The following is a 7,837-nucleotide window of genomic DNA, read 5'->3' as shown; positions in this document are numbered from 1 at the left end:
ATGGGCAGTAACTTCCGTGCATGGAGAAACTGGATTACTGCTCGAACCTTGCACTTGGCAGAAACGGCGATAAACACTTCCATCTCTGATGGCTGCCACGCCAACACTGAGTGATGTAGTGAATCGCAGACAGGCGGGATCGAGAGTGGGGGAACCACTGCACATGGCACTGTGGTTGGATTTAGACTAGCTCCTTCCGTCAAGGCTGTAGCTCATTGGGAACCTTACTTTTGGTCCAACCCTCGTATTATGTATTAAATGATTTAGTAGCCAATTTCAGGTGGTCTTAATATTTCTCACTGATAATCCTGAGGAACAAGTTACAGATTATAGGAAAGATTGTACAAAATCATTGCTTGGTGTATTGTCAGACAGCTGACATCATAAAAGCAAGCCCAATGCAACACAGAAATGAAATATTCAATAAAAACTAATTTTTTGTTACATTACCCATATTTGCTAGGGTTGAACAAATCAGTAGTTCCAATATGATCTAATTTCAGAAATTGTTTCTGAATCAATGTTGCATAAATTCCAGAAATTTATTTCGGATTGCATGAATAGATATAATACAAACTTAGTTAGCCTGCTAACTGAAGTCTATTTTCAAGCATTTTGCCAAAAACTGAGTACAAATATCACGTTAAAAATATTTTACATCAAAATTGTATAAAAAATATTTGTTCAGGAATTCAGAAATTGAAATGACTTGTTACTTCAACTATAAAGTTGCAGTTCTTAACTTCTTATGAACAAACTAGAACTCTTTTACGAGCTGCATCATTTTGTAATATTGCACAATATCATTTAATACTGCTGAAAGAAATATGTGCAATCAGATTCATTCTGCTGTTAACTCATTGGCTTTGACTGTTTCACAAACAGTTCCCCACTCTGCTCTGCTTGTGAACTGTCTGGAAATGTTGTTTAATCCTGCTATGGTATGAACTTCCTAGTTGGAGGAAACTCTTCCTCTACAAGTTCAGTTCACTGGGAACTATATGTTCTCATTCAATAATACTTCTTCATCTTTGGTAAACTGAATTCTTCATCAGGATGGCACTGGTTGAGTTGTTACAACTGTTCATACTCTGAAATTCTCACTGCCACAACACTGTACTGCATCTGTAACATAACAGTTTACTGGATGGTTATCTAAAACCAAACTTTTGCATGTTAAATAAAACCCACTGCAGCTGTTGTAAACCATGTTGTAAATGACCTGTTTCATGATTTTAAATTACATCATCAAGTGCAAATATAAATAAAAAGAAGAAACAGACTATAAAAAATTTTACACAAAGACCATACGAAAGTGAGAAAAAGTGTCTGGAAGACTGTGTGGTCAGAACACTTTTACAGCCTGATTCCAACCTTCTTCAAAAATTGGAAACTGGAACCTATGTACAAATGGGACAACAAAAAAGATTATAAATGCACTGAGAAGAGGCTGGGAGGGGGGATAGGGGGAAGGGAGGGGGGAGGAAACAAAGTATAAAGTAAACAAAACAGTACCTCAGCTGAAGCTACGCCAGGACAGAATGCTGCAACTGCCATGCACGAACTGACTGGGTATCAAAATGTAGGTCCCAAGGGAAGCAGGTCAAGTGAGGAAATGTGAATAACCTCCAATAAACTTTAAGGAAACAGTTGGGAATCAAGTGTAAAAGAATAAATGTACTAATAAAAGTAGCAACTGTCAAGTGAATTTTTTTAATCGCAAATGCAGGGTCATCCAGTTTATAGCATGTTCTAATGGGTACCATGCAGATTTTGGCCTGAGTATTAACAAGAACATTTTAAAGAAGAAAAAGGAAAAGAGCCATAAGATTGCTCTGACCATAGTCAACAGGACATTTCATCTACATTATTCCCCATGCAGGAGAAGGGCCCTAGGAATGTTTCTTATCATAGGATTTTGTACTATGGAAGGGTTTTCGTATAGAGCGGGTATACAGTTGGCTGTGAAAGATATCATCCCAGCATATTTCATTCGAAAGAATCTACGTCTACAACTACATGGATTACTCTGCAAATCACATTTAAGTGCCTGGCAGAGGGTTCATCAAACCACCTTCACATTTCTCTATTATACAAATCTCATGTAGCGTACAGAAAGAATGAACACCTATATCTTTCCATATGAGCTCTGATTTCCCTTATTTTGTAGTGGTGATCGTTTCTCCCTATGTAGGTCAGTGTCAAGAAAATATTTTCACATTCGGAGGAAAAAGTTGGTGATTGGAATTATGTGAGAAAATTCCGTTGAAACGAAAAAACGCCTTTCTTTTAATGATGTCCAGCCCAAATGCTGTATCATTTCTGTGACACTTTCTCCCATATTTCACGATAATACAAAATGTGCTGCTCTTCTTTGAACTTTTTCGATGTACTCTGTCAGTCCTATCTAGTAAGGAACCCACACTGTGCAGCAGTATTCTAAAAGAGGATGGCCAATCGTAGTGTAGGCAGTCTCCTCAGTAGATCTGTTACATTTTCTAAGTGTCCTGCTAATAACACGCAGTCTTTGGTTAGTCTTCCCCACAACATTTTCTGTGTCCTTCCAATTTAAGTTGTTCATAATTGTAATACCTAGGTATTTAGTTGAATTTACAGCTTTTAAATTAGACTGATTTATTGTATAACCAAAGTTTAACAAATTCCTTTTAGCACTCATGTGGATGACCTCACACTTTTCGTTATTTAGGGTCAACTGCCAATTTTCACACCATTCAGATATCTTTTCTAAATCATTTTGCAATTTGTTTTGATCTTCTGATGACTTTATTAGTCAATAAACGACAGGACATCTGATAACAACCTAAGACGGCTGCCCAGATTGTCTCCCAAATTGTTTATATAGATAAGTAACAGCAAAGGGCCTATAACACTACCTTGGGGAACACCAGAAATCACTTCTGTTTTACTCGATGACTTTCCTTCAGTTACTACGAACTGTGACCTCTCTGACAGGAAATCACAAATCCAGTCATGTAACTGAGACAATATTTCATAAGCATGCAATTTCACTACAAGCCGCTTGTGTGGTACAGTGTCAAAAGCCTTCCGGAAATCCATAAAAACTGAATTGATCTGAAATACCTTGTCAATAGCACTCAGCACTTCATGTAAATAAAGAGCTAGTTGTGTTTCACAGAAATGATGTATTCTAAACCAATGTTGACTGTGTGGCAATAGACAGTTTTCTTCAAGGTAAATCATAATGTTTGAAACAATATATGTTCCAAAAACTTGTTTTTCAGTAGTTGCAGGGACAACAGTCTGGATGATTGATTGATCTACCCTTGTAACGCGAACCAAAACGGCCTTGCTGCTGTGGTACTGTGAACAGCTGAAAGCAAGGGGAAACTACAGCTGTAATTTTTACCGAGGGCATGCAGCTTTACTGTATGATAAAAGAAATTATTCAAGTAGAGAAGGGAGACTAAAATTTAATAGTCATGAGTGACTGGAATTCGACAGTGGGAAAAGGAAGAGAAGGAAATTTAGTAGGTGAATATGGATCGGGGGTAAGAAATGAAAAAGGAAGCCGCCTGGTAGAATTTTGCACAGAGCATAACTTAATCATAGCTAACACTTGGTTCAGGAATCATGAAAAAAGGCTGTATACATGGATGAACCCCGGAGATACTAGAAGGTTTCAGACAGACTATCTAATGGTAAGACAGAGATTTAGGAACCAGGTTTTAAATTGTAAGACATTTCCAGGAGCAGATGTGGACTCTGACCACAATCTATTGGTTATGAACTGTACATTAAAACTGAAGAAACTGCAAACAGGTGATGGGACCTGGATAAACTGAAAGAACCAGAGGTTGTACAGAGTTTCAGGGTGAGCATAAGGGAACAATTAACAGGAATGGGGGAAATAAATACAGTAGAAGAAGAATGGTTAGCTTTCAGGGATGAAATAGTGAAGGCAGCAGAGGATCTAGTAGGTAGAAAGACGAGGTCTAGTAGAAATCCTTGGGTAACAGAAGAGATACTGCATTTAATTGATGAAAGGAGAAATACAAAAATGCAGTAAATTATGGAGGCAAAAAGGAATACAAACGCCTCAAAAATGAGATCAACAGGAAGTGCAAAATGGCTAAGCAGGGATGGCTAGTGGACAAATGTAAGGGTGTAAGGGCTTATCTCATGAGGGGTAAGATAGATACTGCCTACAGGAAAATTAAAGAGACGTTTTGGAGAAAAGGGAACCACTTGCATGAATATCAAGAGCTCAGATGGAAACCCAGTTCTAAGCGAAGAAGGAAAAGTAGAAAGGTGGAAGGAGTATATAGAGGGTCTATACAGGGGTGATGTTCTTGAGGACAATATTATGGAAATGGAAGAGGATGTAGATGAAGATGAAATGGGAGATATGATACTGCGTGAAGAGTTTGACAGAGCACTGAAAGACCTAAGTCAAAACAAGGCCCCGGGAATAGACAACATTCCATTAGAACTACTGACAGCCTTGGGAGAGCCAGTCCTGACAAAACTCTACCATCTGCTGAGCAAGATGTATGAGACAGGTGAAATTTCCTCAGACTTCAAGAAGAATATAATAATCCCAATCCCAAAGAAAGCAGGTGTTGACAGATGTGAAAATTACTGAACTATCAGTTTAATAAGTCACAGCTACAAATTCTAATGCGAATTCTTTACAGACGAATGGAAACACTGGTAGAAGCTGTCCTCGGGGACGACCAGTTTGGATTCTGTAGAAATGTTGGAAAACATGAGGACTTATCTTAGAAGAAAGATTAAGGAAATGCAGGCCTACATTTCTAGCATTTGTTGACTTAGAGAAAGATTTTGACAATGTTGACTGGAATACTCTCTTTCAAATTCTGAAGGTGGCAGGAGTAATATACAGGGAGCGAAAGGCTATTTACAATTTGTACAGAAACCAGATGGCAGTTACAAGAGTTGAGGGACATCAAAGGGAAGCAGTGGTTGGGAAGGGAGTGAGACAGGGTTGTAGCCTCTCCCTGATGCTATTCAATCTGTATATTGAGCAAGCAGTAAAGGAAACAAAAGAAAAGTTCAGAGTAGGTATTAAAATCCATGGAGAAGAAATAAAAACTTTGAGGTTCGCCGATGACATTGTAATTTTGTCAGAGTCAGCAAAGGACTTGGAAGAGCAGTTGAACAGAATGGACAGTATCTTGGAAGGAGGGTATTAGATGAACATCAACAAAAGCAAAACGAGGATAATGGAATGTAGTCATATTAAGTTGGGTGATGCTGAGGGAATTAGATTAGGAAATGAGACACTTAAAGTAGTAAAGGAGTTTTGCTATTTGGGGAGCAAAATAACTGATGATGGTCAAAGTAGAGAGGATATAAAATGTAGACTGGCAATGGCAAGGAAAGCGTTTCTGAAGAAAAGAAATTTGTTAACATTGAGTATTGATTTAAGTGTCAGGAACTCGTTTCTGAAAGTATTTGTGTGGAGTGTAGCCATGTATGGAAGTGAAACATGGACGATAAATAGTTTAGACAAGAAGAGAATAGAAGCTTTCGAAATGTGTTGCTACAGAAGACTGCTGAAGATTAGATGGGTAGATCACATTAATAATGAGGAGGTATTGAATAGAATTGGGGAGAAGAGGAGTTTGTGGCACAACTTGACTAGAAGAAGGGATAGGTTGGTAGGACATGTTCTAAGGCATCAAGGGATCACCAATTTAGTACTGGAGGGCAGCATTGAGGGTAAAAATCGTAGAGGGAGACCAAGAGATGAATACACTAAGCAGATTCAGAAGGATGTAGGCTGCAGGAGGTACTGGGAGATGAAGTAGCTTGCACAGGATAGAGTAGCATGGAGAGCTGCATCAAACCAGTCTCAGGACTGAAGACCAAAACTACAACAACAATCTCAGTCCCATAGTGCTCAGAGCCATTTGAACAACAACAATCGGCATTAACGACATTACTCCTACGACCTTTCTTGGTGTGACCTGTGCAACTTTCCTGTCTTTGGGTATGGGTCTTTCGTCAAGCGAATGGTTGTATATGATTGCTAAGTATGGAACTAATGCATCTGCATACTCCAGAAGGTACCTAATTGGTAGAGGAAGTGGTGGTAATATGGCCCTTGCAACAAATACGGCCCCCCTTAATATCTTAATAACATTTAGCTGAACTGTAGTAGTGATAGCTGGAACTAGTCTGCTAGTATCCTCACTGGCCAGTAGGAGCACTGGAAGCAGGTCAGTACAGTGGTTGAGTGACAGTGAGGCTATATTTTTCAAGCTCCTGTTCAAAACTTTGAGAGGTATGTGAATTTAACTTTGTTAACAAATCATTATTGGTTAATACTTAGATGTAAGCACCATGAATATAACGTAGAAATTATTGGCAACAGTTTCAAATAGATTAAAAGGCGTGGTATTATTTCGTTTTCAAGTTGTTTACACGAGTTTAGAAGGTGTAGGTGACTGCAATATGGCCCCCATTGGTGCTTGTAATGTGGGGGCCGAGGTCCACATTATAAGCAGTCCGTAAAATGTTTTTATTTTTGTTTTCAGATGCCTAGGACTAATCAGGCACCTAAACCAGTCCCCAAAAGGCAGGTGCGGGATAAAAACAAAATGCGAGAGGCAGTGTCTGCTGTTGTAGGCAAAACAATGGGAGTTAAAAAAGCAGTGAAATATTTTGCTGTCCCAAAAACAACTCTGCACCAGCATGTGTGTGAGGCTAATACCTCACAGATGGCAGATGTTGAAACTAAAAAGCTTGAAAGAAAACCAGCTCTACCAGCAGCCCTAGAAAGTGAACTAGTGGATTACTTACAGTATATGGAGACCAAATTCTATGGTTTTACTCATATGGATGTTCGAAATATGGCCTATCAACTTGCAGTTAGGAATGGAATTGCAACAAACTTCAGAAATGAAATTGCTGGAAGAGCTTGGCTTGACCATTTTCTATGACGTCATCAAGATAAGCTTTCAATTAGAAAGCCAACTGGAACGTAGTATGCTTGGGCAAAAGGCTTTCCCCGTGAGAGAGTTAACTCATTTTATGACTTGCTACAAGCTGAATACCAGAAACATAAATATCCAGAAGGTTGTGTATGGAACATCAACAAAACAGGCCTTAGTGTAGTTCAGACTAAGATACAGCAAGTAATTGCAAGCAGAGGTAAATGCCAAATTTGTTCTCTGACTGCTGCAGAGCGTGGGTCTCTAGTATCTGCTCGTGAGGTTCTTATGTTCCCCTGATGTTCATATTCCCAAGAACGAATATGGCAGACGTTCTTATGAAAGGTGCTCCTAGCTGGGTCAATTGGGAGACCCCACCCATCTGGTTGGGTTCAAGCAAACCTATTCACGGACTGGGTGAAACATTTTGTTGAAAAAACAAAGCCAACAGGGACTTTGTCTATTCTACTCACCCTTGATGGTCACTTCTCCCATGTAAGGAATACTGATGTGATTGATGTGGCAAAAAAAAACTTCATCTCCATTTTGTGACTGCCTTCACACACAACACACAAACAGCAACCCCTGGATCATCCTTTTATGGGTGCACTTAAGACTCACTACAGTGAGTATATTCGTCAGTGGATGCTCCATGAAAGCAAACCTGTTGGACCCCATGATATAGTGTCTCTCTTTGGCAAGGCCTACATCCAGTGTACAACCGGCATTATTGCATTAGATGGGTTTAGGGTAACAGGAATTTATCCCTTAGAAAGAAATATATTTCAAGATAACCGAATTCATCGCTAGGGAAGAAGTCCTGATTCCTGCGCCTGCCAACCCACTGAAACAACAGGAACCTGAAGAGAGTTCAGACTGAAGAGGACCATGATTCTATT

The 7,837-nt window shown here is 39.2% G+C and overlaps 1 protein-coding gene across 1 annotated transcript in view; it reads right to left on the bottom strand.

Moving 5' to 3' along the window:
- Positions 1-695: 695 nt before the first annotated feature.
- The window catches only part of LOC126195245 (medium-chain acyl-CoA ligase ACSF2, mitochondrial-like), a 243,221-nt gene continuing 236,079 nt past the window's right edge, over positions 696-7,837 (bottom strand). Inside the window, exon 14 of the mRNA XM_049933773.1 lies at positions 696-1,125. The gene's annotated coding sequence lies outside the window, so the exon portion shown is untranslated. The remainder of the gene's footprint in view (positions 1,126-7,837) is intronic.

This window comes from Schistocerca nitens, chromosome 7 (assembly GCF_023898315.1).
Source record: "Schistocerca nitens isolate TAMUIC-IGC-003100 chromosome 7, iqSchNite1.1, whole genome shotgun sequence".
NCBI lineage: Eukaryota > Metazoa > Arthropoda > Insecta > Orthoptera > Acrididae > Schistocerca > Schistocerca nitens.
The sequence above is the reverse complement of the archived record's forward strand: the minus strand, read 5'-3'. Positions and strand labels throughout refer to the sequence as shown.